This window comes from Doryrhamphus excisus, chromosome 11 (assembly GCF_030265055.1).
Source record: "Doryrhamphus excisus isolate RoL2022-K1 chromosome 11, RoL_Dexc_1.0, whole genome shotgun sequence".
In the NCBI taxonomy this organism is placed as follows: domain Eukaryota; kingdom Metazoa; phylum Chordata; class Actinopteri; order Syngnathiformes; family Syngnathidae; genus Doryrhamphus; species Doryrhamphus excisus.
The window spans coordinates 6,981,923-6,997,504 of NC_080476.1; the positions used below are offsets into that span (position 1 = coordinate 6,981,923).

At 39.4% G+C, this 15,582-nt stretch overlaps 1 protein-coding gene across 1 annotated transcript in view; it reads left to right on the forward strand.

The window, feature by feature from the left end:
- LOC131138839 (serine/threonine-protein kinase 36-like) overlaps positions 1–15,582 on the forward strand; it is a 52,540-nt gene that overhangs the window by 5,782 nt on the left and 31,176 nt on the right.

Genomic DNA, 15,582 nt, shown 5'->3' on the forward strand with positions numbered 1-15,582 from the left:
TTACTATTCTCCTCCCTGTAACATTTGGACTTGTTAGCAGAGAGATAACAGGTTTTCAATAAAGACGGCAATTGAGTTCAGGACTAGTGCATTCAACCTCTTTTTGGCAATAGACTGCAAAGAACTATCATCGGTCTTTGACAGCAACGTTCAAATACTACACAGTGATACCACCATGTGTGTGTTTAATGAAAAAAACATATCTTTAAAAGAAAAGCACAAGATTATTTCAATGTTTCTGTGCCCAGGTAAAGATCTGTGACTCACTCTGCAACCCCTCAATTGAGAATCACTGCTCTAGAAAATGTACATTTTGCACCATGCATTATCAATGTCGTCATCTATGAGGATTCTCCTGTTAGCCGTTAGTCACAACTCAGCAAATTAGAAATAATTGTTGGAAAATGACACGCTTTGTCCTATTCTTCAGAACACTCTGCACATTTTGAGCACTACTGTTGCCAAGCAGGCGACATCATCTGCAAACAACCCTCATTCAAACATGCATCTGTGAGAACATCAACATCGTGTCACAGACTGGAGCCTCACTGCTAACTTAGTGACTCCCTCCAACTAAAGATTGGCAGCACATTTTACATGAAGTCTCTTAACAGGAAATGGCACGCAAGAACAGGGATGTGTTTGGGAGGAAAACTGGCATCATTTCCTGGCTGCTTCCTGTCAAATTGGAGAATCAACTGATTTATTTTCAGCCACGTTCGTATGGACTGACAAGTAACAAATGTGCTCCGATTGCTTCCACATTTTCGGATTGGATTTATCCAGCTTTGGCTTTTGTTTTTGCAGCTTATTTTCACCCCACTTTAAGAAGAGTCAGGTTAACCTCCCAAAACCAAACAAAACAAAACCATGGTGCTGATAAAGAGCAATAACAAAGAAACCAGGAACAGACTGACCAGGATCTGACAGTAACACAATCTGATTGACAAAGGCACAGCACGCATTGTGCGAACATGAGCTTACTTACATGTTACATGTGTATTAACATGAAGTGACACTAATAAGAAACATAAGCGAAATAAAAAAATACTATGCCGAGCTAAAGTCTGTCTAGGGAGGCATTCTAGTGTGTTAGCGAGCTTTGTTGAGTGGAAAGCCGGACTTGACTGTTTAGCAAAGGTGACGGTCTTTTAAAGAAGCTGTATCACCATGGAAACTTAGACTAAACTCATAACATGGTCGGGCTATCACCTTTAAAATCAGCTAGAAAAGTAACACTGCTTCACTGTTCATCCAACTTGGAGATTGCGTCAGCATTTTTTTTTAGCACCAACACAGCCCCTGGGGGGAGCATTCCCTGATTATATTATCCATCTGTAAGCAAGATCAATTTTGAGACAAGGGAACACGTTAGATATGCTCATGTTTTCAGCCAAGCACCAGGATAAACTGAAATATAAAATATGAATATTAAGGCCAATGTTGGCAGACGTCACAGCAGTCCTTGCATGAGTACTCAGCCCGTTAGTCTTCTTATCGTAACATATTTGCTGGAGGAATAAACAGTCTGAGACATCAATCAACTGGATGAAAAAACTTGTTTATTAAAGTCACCATTGTACCTTCTGCTAACTTGCCCAATCTTTGAGGTCACTGGTATGTGTGATTGACAGGAGGAAAAGCTCAGATTCTCTTGGGGACGAAGTCATCTGGTGCCACCTGTTGGTTTGACCGTGTAAATCTGTGGAGCCGTATACTGTATGACGACCCGTCTTCTTCAGACTTGCATCAATACGGTATGTTTTCTTCCATCTCCAGTCTTTGTCGACGTACGGTGGGTTAGCAGTAGTGGTTTCACAATCTGATATTGATATTGGGCGGATATCAGCAAAAAAAACGAGTATCAGATTATATTGGCCTGGATCTAAAATGTCTGATATTGTTAGTCTCTTGATCAAGCCACACTACAAGATAAGTAATGAAAGTATGTGTGGTTCATGTCTTTTTATCGTATTCATGTTAGTCTCCCTGGCCAGGAAACTAACAATTGAAAATAGAGTCTTGACTGTTGTATAATGTGTGTGTTTTATAAAATGGCATTGTCCCCTACAAATGAACTAATCTAATCTAGCTCGAGTCAGCTAGACTTCAGAGAAGTCCACCTGCCTCATCAGGTCATCCACAGGACAAGATACAGCCTCAAGGGCTTCCTGTCACAAGCACTAAAACTAACAAGGGTGTGTTAGGATGCCCCTTTTAAAAACATATCCTTGGGGAAAATTAGGCAACATGTGCTTGCAATGATAATGTTAAATGTCTTCTTGAGTGATTTCTAGTTGAGTGTAAAATTAAACAATTTTGCATGTACATACACACGTCCTCAGTACAGCGTTCAAACACTCCAATACATGTATTCAAAATGTAATTTTGGCATGTGAACTCAAGGCTTGCTCGGGAACTACTATGAGCAAACCTTGACTGTTAGGACCATCATGAAGCATAGAGATGCTATTGTAACGTCTACCCAGACACATAATGATGTGGAGGAGGTCGTGGATCAACAATCTCTCTTTGTTGAAAACACAAACGAGGCAGCAGAACGACACCAATGCAACATCAACACAAAACAAATATCTTGTTCTCACACGGCTTTCTGTGTAGAAAGAACACCAGCATCTCATGTTTCACTTCTTCACATAACATATATGTACAGTTTCTCATCTTGTTCTATAGAAGCACAAATTGCAGACTGTGCTGGAGGCTTTTGGTGCCAATGATAGCCACAAACTATAGTTTACAGACAGCCTATCTATTTACATCAAAGAGACTTTGGAGCAGATGCGTGTAAATCAGATGACTCAGGCCTTGGCAATTTGCAGTGTATTAATTGAAAACATGCATGTTAGATATTGCACAGTAGTCAGGATGTTGCAATGGAATGCTGTTGATCATGTTGTGACCTACAAAATGTGCTTGTGTGCACACTTTAATACATTTTGTGGTTTACATTTGTAATACATATACAAACAATATAAAGACAATTAACCCACAGTTTTGTAGTTTTCAGTCATGTAGAACTTGAGAACGGCATCATGCTAGTTTCTTAGATTTGATAGAAGTGTACAATAATTGGTGTAGGAGGCTGCTCATTGACAACGTATCAGTATCTGAATGGGGCCACTTCTTCCTGTTTGGACCATACGTGATTCTGCATCCCTGACAGAATTTACTCCCACTTTGTCTTAAGTAAACTGACCAGTTTAACGACACTGATTGCAGCTGCTGCAGATCTGCCTGCACAGGAAGTTGTTTATGTGATTTAGTTGAGTTATTTAGAAGGTGAATATCTATTCTGTAACCAGGCCAAAACATTGTGAACAGACATTGAGGTCATGGAGTACAAATGAAAAAAATACAGTACATATATAGTCGTCAATTTGACATATCACTTACTGAAAAGTAAATTGCGACTTTTTTGCTGTCAACAAAAGAGATTAAGCCAAAGTGCAATCATTTTGTTCCCATAGAATCTGATTGCTTGGCAATCCCAGCACACATTCTGTATTCTGAGTGAAGGAATTGGTCACAAATACTGTATGTGGGCCACCTATTGAAGAGCCCTGGTCTAGCCTTTCAGAATGGGTTTTGTGTCTTCAACCTTTAATTGTACATGATGAGTGGCATCTTATGTAACACTGTCTTTTGGACAAGGTTGTAAAGAAAAGACACACACACTAGATCCTTCTGTTCCATACATGCCTTTTGAATTCAGGAGAAATATTTCATCTCGCCCAGACCGTGAGAGTATGATGAAAGTGACAATTCCCTCCTTAATGTTTCTTACATCCACATATTTGACTGTGTTCCTAAATAGGGTTTGTGCTCCATTATTCTTCCTGTTGCAGCTGTCTGTACATAGACTTGGGAAAACGTAGGAGGAAAAATATCTCCTTCAGGGGATGAACAGGAACATCAATCTTAAGACCTTTAGCCACACATTTCTAAAAACCGTTTCACTTCCCTTGGGTTAAAAAAAACAAAAAAAAAGATGCATTTCTCTCAAATGATGTTAATTCATATAAACATGCATTTGTAGACTGTCAAAGCATTCAAACCTGCTGCCTGTTCTTTAGGTTCTTGGTATCAGTGTTGCTCCAATAAGAAAAGTAGCTCCATTCTGTCCTAAGAGTTGCAAGATGCAAGATGATGTCATCGGCTAATGTGCATATGATGTTGTTACAGTTTAACTTTTTGACTGGTGGGCTGCAAAACCAACAAGGAGACAAACTAAATATATGTACACTAATACATAGTATGTACATGCATATACACACAAGCTAAACTATGAATGTGTGATGTATTATTTGATGGAATACATTTTAGATGTAATAAACCTTGCATTTTAAAGGTTAAAAATGAGAATTTCTTTCATAAAATCTACAGTATCTCTGCTTTTTCCTCAGTTGTGGGTACTGTATGTGTGCATGTAGTGTTCGTGTGGTGTAGTAAGACATTATAGAGCGTGTGTGTGTGCGCACAGGTACAGGTTTTTAAATTACAGCCATGAGGTAAGTTTGTGGCTTCACACCTGGAGAGAAATAAGCGGTGGAGAGTGAATTTTCTAGAACTGTAATTGAAGCCGTCATGTGGAATCACATGAAGGGAGAAGATCAGAGGTTTAGAAAGTTGTATCTTTATTAGAGTTAACTGAAGGTTTGTGCAAAGGTATAAATTAGAGGACACGTGGCTGCACCTGCAACTATGCAGGATGTGCAGAGGAATCTACACGTTACCTACTGCTCTGACCCATAGAATCCATGCACGGTGTTGCTCCATTGAAATGGCATGCTGAATTGGTTCTCATTATGTTTTTAATTATTTTTTGGAATCTTGTCTTCACTGTGGTAGCACACATAAGGAGTTTTACTATAAATTTAAAAGGAAAGCTTACTAAAATTGCATGGTATTAGTAGTTTATAAAACTATAGGTTAACTATTTTTTTGTATTTATTGGTTGTACTGAATCAGGGGTCTCAAATTCACAGGACCATATTTTGTGGCTCCCCGATTAGATTAGATTATCTTCACATTACCCCTTTTGCACTAAATCCAACTAGATTTTGGGAAAAACAGGCTGATCCAAGTCAGGGTAAAGTGGTAGAAGGGCTGGTGGTGCTAATTTCACTGAGTGGCAGTCTTTTTCTTGTACATTTTTACACTCGGCTTCCCACCCTTACCACACAATTTTATGGCCGGATTTATGTTTTGTGTGACACCATTTAGTGGGAGTGCATCTTTCCATGTGGAACTGTTTTGCTGTGAACTAATGGCTTTCACAGGTGCTTGGAGTTGTGTGCGATACCTCATTGTCCAATAGCCTCATTGCAGTGGCAGACGGGCCTTCAGTGGGGACCCAGTCCACCTCTTAATACCACCATTATCACGTCACAAGTACACAAACTAATATACATTATGTGGTATTACAGAATTGGGGATGAATACCATTATTGCTAAAGCAGCAAACCCAGTCGACCCTTTATACACATACTAGAAACGGTGTAATCAGACTGTTGGGAATAAATTACTACATCTTAATGGAATAAATACTAGTTGTAAATGTAGGTCAGTGCTTTTGATGTCTAGGCCTGCAGAGAACACATTACTGGCCTTGGAGGCACACCACGGCCTTTTTTCTATTAGGGTACATAATTGTTTGGTTTTGTTGTTTTTGCTGCACTTTTGCACAACAATATTATGTTCGTATGTCAGATGGATTACCTGTGGGTCGTTTGTGTATTTGTGGTTTTAGAGCTGGTGTTGTACCGCATTTGAATTGTAAGCAATAACTCCAGGAAGAAGGGAAATTAGGATTGTCTCTGAATGAGTCACTGCATCATTGGTGGAATGATGTCAATTGGCTCCTCACAGCTGAGTGTATGTGTGTGTTGTTGGCACCGTGAGCGTCACCGGGGCCTTCTGGACCCAAGCTGTTGTTTTGAGTTCACACACGTACATGCAAACGTATTTTATAATCTCACTCGAGCATACAAATAGTAAAAATGCTGATTTATTCTAACAGCAACACCCTTCAAACGTATTTTCCTTTTTTTCTAACAAACAAGTCTCATCTGCTGAGTGGACCGAGTACATCGGTCGTCCTTAAACGGGGGTCACGCTCAGCGCAGCTTCACTTGATAAATGTTTAGCTTGTTATGGCCCTTGACCTTATGAAACTAATGATTAACATTAGCCACCTGCTCAGAGAAGGAACTAAATATTTGAATTGGAAAATAATGAAAGACCATCTCAGACTAATATTCTTTGTGTGAGTGATTTAGTACAGTGATGGAAACACTGCATATTGAAATTAATGTCATACAAGACCACCCAAGCGCATCTCTGTATTATCAGGCCAAATTGTGGCTCATAAAGAGCATAACTACTACCTACCGACTTCCTGTAAAATCTAGAAACTATAATTAGTGTATGAACACCAATTTCAAAAGTTGTAACACAAATATACCCAAGCAGCTACAAGATATTTGCACCATGAGGAAATTGATTTAAAGTTAATTCATATTGCTATCAAGCCTCAGGTTTTGAATGCCCCAGTTTGGGTATGATTTGGTTTTTGATTAAATATTCACCAAAATTCAGTTTTCTTACTCTGTCTTGGTTATTATGGTGTATTAAACTAGTCCGTTTGCCAGAATTGAGTGCTCAAACAGCATGCGACATGTTGGTGACTCATTTTTAATTGTGTGACAGCGAGTGCCAGCAGTCTATTCATTTTCAAGAAACAACTCATTGCAAATTGTGGTGTATACTGTACTGTATACTGTGCATACTGTACCTCGGTTTTCGTTATTATGGTGATTCCAAAAAACTGAAACAAAGCATTTCCCACACCCAAATTTAGAAAATGCATTTTGCATACAGTAATAGTTTAGTTTTAGACATAGAAAAATGTTTCAGATCATCAAAAAATTGTAATATTAGTCAGAGACAACACAACTGCACACAAAATGTTTTTTTTTTTAAATGAAACATTTGATTAAAAACCCTACATGGCCCTGTGTGAAAAAGTGAATGCTCCTTGTTATTAAATCATCTGATATTAATTGAGCTCTATAGTAATGGTAATGGTTATGAAGCCATTTCAAAAGCGTTGGGACTCCAGCAAACCACAGCGAGAGCCATTATCCACAAATGGCGAAAACATGGAACAGTGGTGAACCTTCCAAGGAGTGGTCACAAAAGACCCCACAACATCTAAAGAACTGCAGGCCTGACTTGCCTCAGTTAATGTCAAAGTTCATTATTTCACCATGAGGAAGACACCAGGCAAAAATGGCCTGCTGGACGAAAACCACTGCTGAACAAAACATTAAGGCTCGTCTCAATTTAGCCAGAAAACATCTTCATGAAGACTTGCTGTGGTAAATGGAACAATGAATTCTGCTGTCGAAAAAAATAAAGACTTTGGAGTGGCCTGGTCAAAGTCCAGACCTAAATCCTATTGCGATGCAGTGGCATGACCTTAAAAATTTGCTTTATGCTGGAAAAAACCCTCCAATGTGGCTGAATGACAACAATTATGCAAAAATGAGTGGGCCACCATTCCTCCACAGTGCTGTAAGAGACCCATTGCAAGTTATCGCTAACACTTTGTTGTTGCTGCTAAGGGTGGCCCACCCAGTTATTAGAGTTAAGGGGGCAATCACTTTTTCACACATCATCGCCATGTAGTTTTGGAGTTTCTTCCTTCAATAATAAAAAGTATAATTTAAAAACTGAATTTCGTGTTTGTGTGTTGTCGTTGACTAATATTTACATTTGTTTGATGCTCTGAAAAGTTCAAGTATGACGAAAAAATTAGAAATCGGGAAGGGGTAAACACTTTTTCACACCACTGTTTATCAGCTACTCAGGGGACTACAGTGGCCTTTCTAGCAATTTACTTAAAAAAAACTCAAACTGAAGCCAACTGTCCAAACTTATGGAAATAATTTAACCTGATTAGTAACAATTTTTTCTGACAAACTCTTGACATTGAGCCGTTGATGATGGCTTCCAGGCTTGAGTCCAATGAGGAAGAATACATCAGTTGTATCCACCCATCTCTGACTCCATTTATTCTCAATGGACAAAGGATCCCCAGTCAACATGTCTGTGAATGCGTTGTACTGCACGTACAGCAAAGCCACACACATCGAAACATCCGGGCCTGGTGTCAAAATGTGTTTGATGCCTCTGCGTGCGCTACCTATCAAAATATCAACCACTACGAAGGAGGCCAGGAACAAAAAAAAAAAAAAGCGGATATTCTCCAAAATGATAATTATGTGTTGTCGACATGTGGACAACGGCCAAAACAAAACAGTATGAAAGACTGTTTCCATGCTATTGTGGGTTAGAAGGGATTTCATTTCAAGGACAATGACTCACTTCCCAAATGACCCACATTTTTGTATGGTATGTAACTAGGAAACACTTGTTTAACCACCAGGAATTATTTTATACCACGGCTAACCTCATTTACCACTTTGGTTTACTCTCTTTCGGGCACAATCCTTCTCTCATCTTTGAAAGGAAGCTTGATGACATTTTAATCTTTGGGTTGACTTCTTCCTTCTCTAATCCTTTAAGACACAATTGCAACATATTTTGCAAAGATGACTGACTGGTGTATTCACTATGAATGCTCTGATACATCACCCACTGATTTAGTATTGGCCAGTTTCTGTAAAAATATGATTGCCGTATGCCGATAAATGCCTTTTGAAAGCCGATCACACCAACCGCTTGTGTGGCGGCAACATGACAATCCATGTCAATACGTATTTTGACGCTAAAGCCCTCACAAAAAACCTAAAAAAAAATGGTGACGGTGTGCCATTCACATAATGGACTTTTATATTAACCATTTATGTAAAGTACAGCACATGGACCACAGTGAAGACTTAGAATGAAGCACAGTTGACATGAACTCACTGATGTCATCTCCTTATCTGGCACACTGGCTTAGATCCAAACCACACCTGCACCAAAGCCATCCTTAGACCTCTGTGTGCTGAAAGGGCCCTGAGCCACTATGACAGCCCTAATGAAGACATCCACATCCGTTTTAGATTAACCCTGACTGATGCTGCTGTCAGCCAGCCACCCATAGCCCGTGGGTCAATGTGCTTTGAGCGAAGGATGCAAAAAAGATGAATATCCTCATCCAGACGTGTGTGCACTTGATAAGCCAGTGTCCTAGCCTCTACAATAGACTTTTTACAACTGCAATGCAAGATACCTATGAGTCCAGATTATTAATGAATTATTAATGAATAGTTAACTAAGAAATCTTCAAATTTTACCTCAACTTGCAGTCTAGTTGCCCAAAGTTCCTTGATGAAGTTTCATTGGTCAAGCTTCAACTTGTGGATGCCGCGGCATCCTTAGCATTTCCTTGTATTGCCTAATGGACCAGCAGGCTCTCTACATCCGAGAATGAAAAAATATTGTATTTTATGATTTCTGTCCCATATGTTCAGCATTAAAACATTTCCATTTATTCAAACAAAGATATTTCATATTCTTTGTTGGAGCCTTTATTATCCATGTAAAAAGTACAGTGACAATACTGTCATAGCTCAGCATCAATGTTTTGGAAATGTCCTTTGTGAACTTTTTTTCTCCCCCTAAAGAACCCATCTGCTTTATATTGTGACTTGTGAAATAAACGTAAAAAAAGAAAGAAAACCTGGTAATAGTCATACAGTTAATCAACCACGTGTGGTTTAAAAAAAAAAAAGAAAAAACCTATGCACAGTGGGCTGCATGAAACAATTAAATGAAAGCCTTGCACTGACATAAGAAAATAAATTGAAAAAAACACTGATGCTGTGCAATGACACTTGATAGTATCACAATGGAATGTGAACCGTTTCCCTAAAACCATCCCCCCTTTTAAAAGCCCTAAAAACAGACTGAGGTGGCTGAAACAAAACAGGCAATTTTCCCTGTCAACAATATAATGTCACCTATAATGATAACCAGTGCCCACTATCAAATCTACTACAAATGCATCAAAGCAAAACTTTAGGTGCCCTATTTTCTACACCATAAAGTGCACTGTATTGCATATAAGGGACATGCTAAAACATACGGGCTACAAAAAAAAAGGCAACGGACGCAAAGCAGTGAGTTTTTAGTTGAACTTTATTCTACTATTTAACAATACACTCACTTTATTATTTAAGTTATCTTCGTCACAAGTCCCATCTTCTGTATCTGAATTGAACAGTTCCCTCACATTCTGTGAGGAAGTGGTAATTTATTGGCTTGAACCCCTTTCATAAGTTTAGAATAAATTGGAAGCTAAGTAGTTAGCTCACCTGCATGGTATGCTTAAAGTGGCATACATCTGTGTACCTGCAGTGATTCCTTAGACTGTACATTTAGCAATATGGTGTAAAATACTGTTAAACTGTTATTACTTTAGGCTGTTTATATTGTCTATTTTTAGATTGTTTATTTTTTTACCGTTTAACTGGTTCTGTCTCCTTTGCTGCTGCGCAATGTAAATTTCCCCACTGAGGGACGAACAAAGGTACATCTAATCAAATCTAAACAAAGAATAATAGGATTATAATTGTGACTATGGGGTGTTGATTCGTAACTACAGGGCTCTAATAATGGTTTAAAGTAATGTATACACAGGTTTTCTTAGCTCTAACTATGAAAATATTCAATTTATTAATATCGAGTCCTATTTCTCGGAAAGTCACTTGGATCTGTAACCAATTAACTGCTATAAAGGACGGATGACTGCACATTTAAATGACAATGGGTATGCATTGATCATAACAACCATGAATCGAAAAGCCTTTTGCTGTAGTGATGTCGGTCATGAACATGTTGTGGAAAATATTTATCATCCTAACTAGGAAAGAGAATGCCTGAAATAAAGACAGAACCTTTGCAAATCAAAGGGGTCAGACAGCACATAGCAAATGAATTGCATAGTTACAGAAAGGAATCCCTTCTGAATTTTAAATTGTTCCATTACAAACAAAATGGCTCTTAGGGGTCGGCTCTTTTGAAGTGAACGACAGACAAGGTTCTGTGCAATAATCAGCATCTTGATATGCCACACCTGGATGAACATAGATTTAGTGAACAAATATTTGAGTGAAAAAGGTCTTTAGTGTACTCAAAATCTTTGAGTTCAGTTCATGAAAGATGGGAGTGAGAAAAAAGTGTATGATCCATCCATCCATTTTCTATACCGCTTATCCTCCATAGCCTATCCCAGCTGTCTTCGGGCAAGAGGCGGGGTACACCCCGGACTGGTCGCCAGCCAATCACAGGGCACATATAGACAATCATTCACACTCACATTTATATACCTATGGACAATTTGGAGTCACCATTTAACTTAATTAACTTTTTGGAATGTGAGAGGAAACCCACATGAACATGCAAACGCCACACAGAGATGCCAAGCAGAAAATCAAACCCAGGTCTTCTCGATCTCCTGACTGTGTGGCCTACATGCTAACCACTCGGCCACCATATGTACTGTATATATGATGATTTTTATTTTTCACTGGCACGTATATATGCAATATAGAATTCTGTCAATTATTTAAAATTATTAACTGGTATATCAGGGTACTCCGGTTTCCTCCCACATTCCAAAAACATGCTAGGTTAATTGGCGACTCCAAATTGTCCATAGGTATGAATGTGAGTGTGAATGGTTGTTTGTCTATATGTGCCCTGTGATTGGCTGACGACCAGTCCAGGGAGTACCCCGCCTCTTGCCCGAAGACAGCTGGGATAGGCTCCAGCACCCCCGCAACACTCGTGAGGATAAGCGGTAGAAAATAAATGAATGAATGAATGATCTGGTATATCAATGTTTCTATTGTGTACCATCACCGATGTTGCCAACTTTTTTGACTATACCATGTTGTGGAGATGTCATCCTGAACAGTTTACTCTCCACTCAACAACAAGTAACAATGCTTTAACAATGGCTAAGTGGCTACAAGAACTCTATCAACCGGAAGTAACGCTTGTTGAATGTCTTAATAATAATTGTAGGTCACCACAATGTGATGATATCCACCCTTTTTTTTGACATTGCCCTGAAACCATTGGACAAAGAGCATGCTGGTCGTTTGTGGCAAGCCAGACCTTGTCGCTGGAATGTTGTTGTCGGAATTCAAAGTCTTCCAGCACATACAATCCCCCCACCCATCCACACACACAAAAAAAAAAAAACACAAATGTTCCCCGGCTCACTGTGTCATGACCTTGACTCCAGGGACCATTCCCACTCCCCCAATAGTTACAACATGAGCATCAATCATACTTGATGCTTTGAAACAAAGCAGCACGTATTGGGAGACCTCCATAGTTGTTTGTTTTTTACCACCAGAACCCCTCCTCTTCAGGCACTCATCAAACACAAACGCAGAAAGAGAAAACCAGCTCAGGCAAAGCTCCAAACCATAAGGAATTTTGATGTGATGGGCAAGGTCCAACGACTCACACGATATATTATTGGCAATAAATAATCCTATTAACAGTTTTGCAATCTGCATTTGGCTTCCAATCCTCACTCCCTGTGGATGAAGACGTATTCTTATTTCTGACAGCGCTGATGCAGCGATAGGAGTGATTTATTTTTGTAATAATTTGAAGAATACCTTCTCCTGTGAGACAACGCAGTTCATATTGTTGTTAGTCTGTCTCTGAAGCAGGGAGTAACATGGATAGACCTGTTTCTTTTTCTGAAGATAAACAGAACACAAGTGTAATATTTGGGCCAAATAGCAGCTAACAGGAAAAGTCAACTCTCTTGGCTTTGGGATGGATATGTCAGATAAAATGTGGGACTTTCACGCATCCCTGATCTTCACAGTGGGTTTCAAAAAGCACTACCCAAGGTGGATTAGTAGATGACATGCGTTCTATTACATTTTTGTTAGAATTTGGGTTAGACGCCGTTGTATATAACTTAGGAATTCACAGGTTCAAGTTTTTGATCTCCATTTGTTTGGAGATCAAACGCTGTGGGGAATTTTTATTTTAAGTAAAGAGTACTTGAATAAAGTGTGCAGACATTGATTGGTAGCAGCTGTCTGCCACCGATCAATATTAATAGCAATCAGACATTCTTGTGTGGTTTTAACAACACGGGTCACCAAAGAGAAAGCAGACATCACGTTAGGATGTAAAGCAGACTTTTGGCTCAAAAGTGTTTCACATTCAAGATAGTCTGGCCTCCTCCACCAAAGATTAGCGATGTAGCAAAACAGTGTGGTGCTCTTGCTTCTGTCACTGCTGCATATCTTGCATTGTTGCATCCTTTGGGATAGAAACCAAAACAAATACAGGGTCAGGCAAAATTATCTGACACATTTGTAGGTTAAATAAAAGGCAAATAAGTTAAAGAAACAAAAGTGTTTTTATTTTCGTAAAAGTACATATAATGCCATTCTGTTTCATTATGTTTTAAAAATGAAATCAGTCCGAGGTTGGCCGGTTGATTGTCGTTTCAATGCAGACACTAACGCAGTAGCTCTGAAGTTGGTATCCCATAACGAGATGGTGTTTCGAGCTGGTACGGGGTCATGTCTACCAAGATTGAAGTGCAAATGGAACACTTGTTGTGTTGCAGTTACAGATTGGTTTGTTTTGATAAACGTTTCCACAATAAAAGCGCGACGCTCACCAGTCCAATTCACAATTCATGGCAGCAACTGAAAAAGAAAGGATAAACAATGGCATTATAAAGAAAACCAAATTAAAATGGCATTATACGTATGTACTTTTCGAAAATAAAAACACTTGTTTCTTGACTTTATTTGCCTTTTAGTTAACCTACAAATATGTCAGATCATTTTGTCTGACCCTGTATGTCACTTATTATGGTTAAATACAATGTTTTGTTTGTGACTCTTGAAGGAATCTAAGACTTTATAGCAGTTCAGTTCTAGGTTACCTTGAGCATACATCCATCCATTCATTCACTTTCAATCCAGTTTGTCACCATCAGGGCCTCCTAGGACCAAAATGAGTCCCTAAGCCCCAAGTCAGATTACTCTTTTTCTCTCCTGGCTTGGGCTGGCCTGTTGTTAATGCCTCATGGCAGTGATGCGAATCCATCCTTTGCACATTTCCTGAGAATTAATTAACTAATTCTCATTACGGTCCCAGGTGAGCTGCAGTTGACTTTGCAGCACATATACAGAGTCTCCAATTAACCTAGCATTCGTGTTTTTGGCATGTAGAAAGCCCACACACGTACATAGAGAGCATGCAAAGTCCACACAGAGATGCCCAAATGGAGATTAGAACCTTCCAGCTCCTAACATGCCAAGCATGTGGACGTCAGCTTTGAAGAATTGAACACACAAAAGAACAGCAAAGAGATGGCCCATGTAATATGAATTTCTACAGCAAACATCTTTTGACAGATGTTCTATGCGTGAATGCAAAGACTTTCCCCAAGAATCACAAGAGGTGATTTGTGGGCGAGGATTCTTCTTGGTATGTTCAAGAAACAGCAGTTTTTCATCAGTAAACAATGTTGCCTCAGGGGCAATGGAAATACTTGCAACATAAGAAGCACTGCAAAAAAAGGAATCTTTTCAAAACGGAAAAGACCCAAAATATTGACTGCTTGGGTTTTTTTTTTTTTTAACAAACATGAAAACGTTTCTGTGCACTTGATCAACAGTTATCACCTTTCATTATCAGTGCTAGACTTTGCTTAATGACCAAAGAGCAGAAACATTGATGTGCCTCATTAGAGCTAATGAGCAGATGTCTTCTCAAGGGCCAAAAACAACACCATAAAGCAGAAAAACGAGAGAAAATGCAACAAAAGATGAGAGGATGGATGATACATGGAATATCTAGAAGACCTTGTTGCTCTTTTGCCAGCTCCCAACATCTGGCATGACATTTTTCCCCCGTGGGACTTTGACATCAGCCGAGTAGACGATCCCACATCGCCTGCACACTTCTGTTATGTATTATGCTGGCTTGCTTTTTATGCCCATATGTATACATCCCCTTGGCCAAAACATAGTAAAATATCAACTTATTGCAGTGTTGACTCACTCACATTCTAATGATGGACTTCTTCATGTATCCAGTGCAACATGGCTCATTTTCTTGATGTATGTGTGCATTCATGTTACATTTTGAGAGCCAAACGAGCCCCTCAGGTCCGCTGGGGTTGGAGTGAGGCCATCTGTAAAGCAGACAGATCGGTTACACTCTCATTCTTTGGTGCTCGCTTTGCATTTGGCAGCACAAGCGCTTTTCACAACGGAACGGGCCTGCAGGCAGCAGGAGGCTCCGAACTTGTAACATGTAAGGACCGCACAGAGCAGCCTCATCAACATCTAGGAGAGGCTGACAAATGAACAAAGATGTGTGGGCTTAAAGTGGTGAACCAGTGCATTGATGTGAACATCTTGGGAAGATTTCATGTAAGGATTTGGGGGTTTTAAAGTGGAACCACAATCCGTTCAGTTAAGACAGGGAATTTCCTATTATCTGGCTCTCCTGGTAGCCTGGCAAACTTTCTTTTTCTTCAAGGTACTTGCA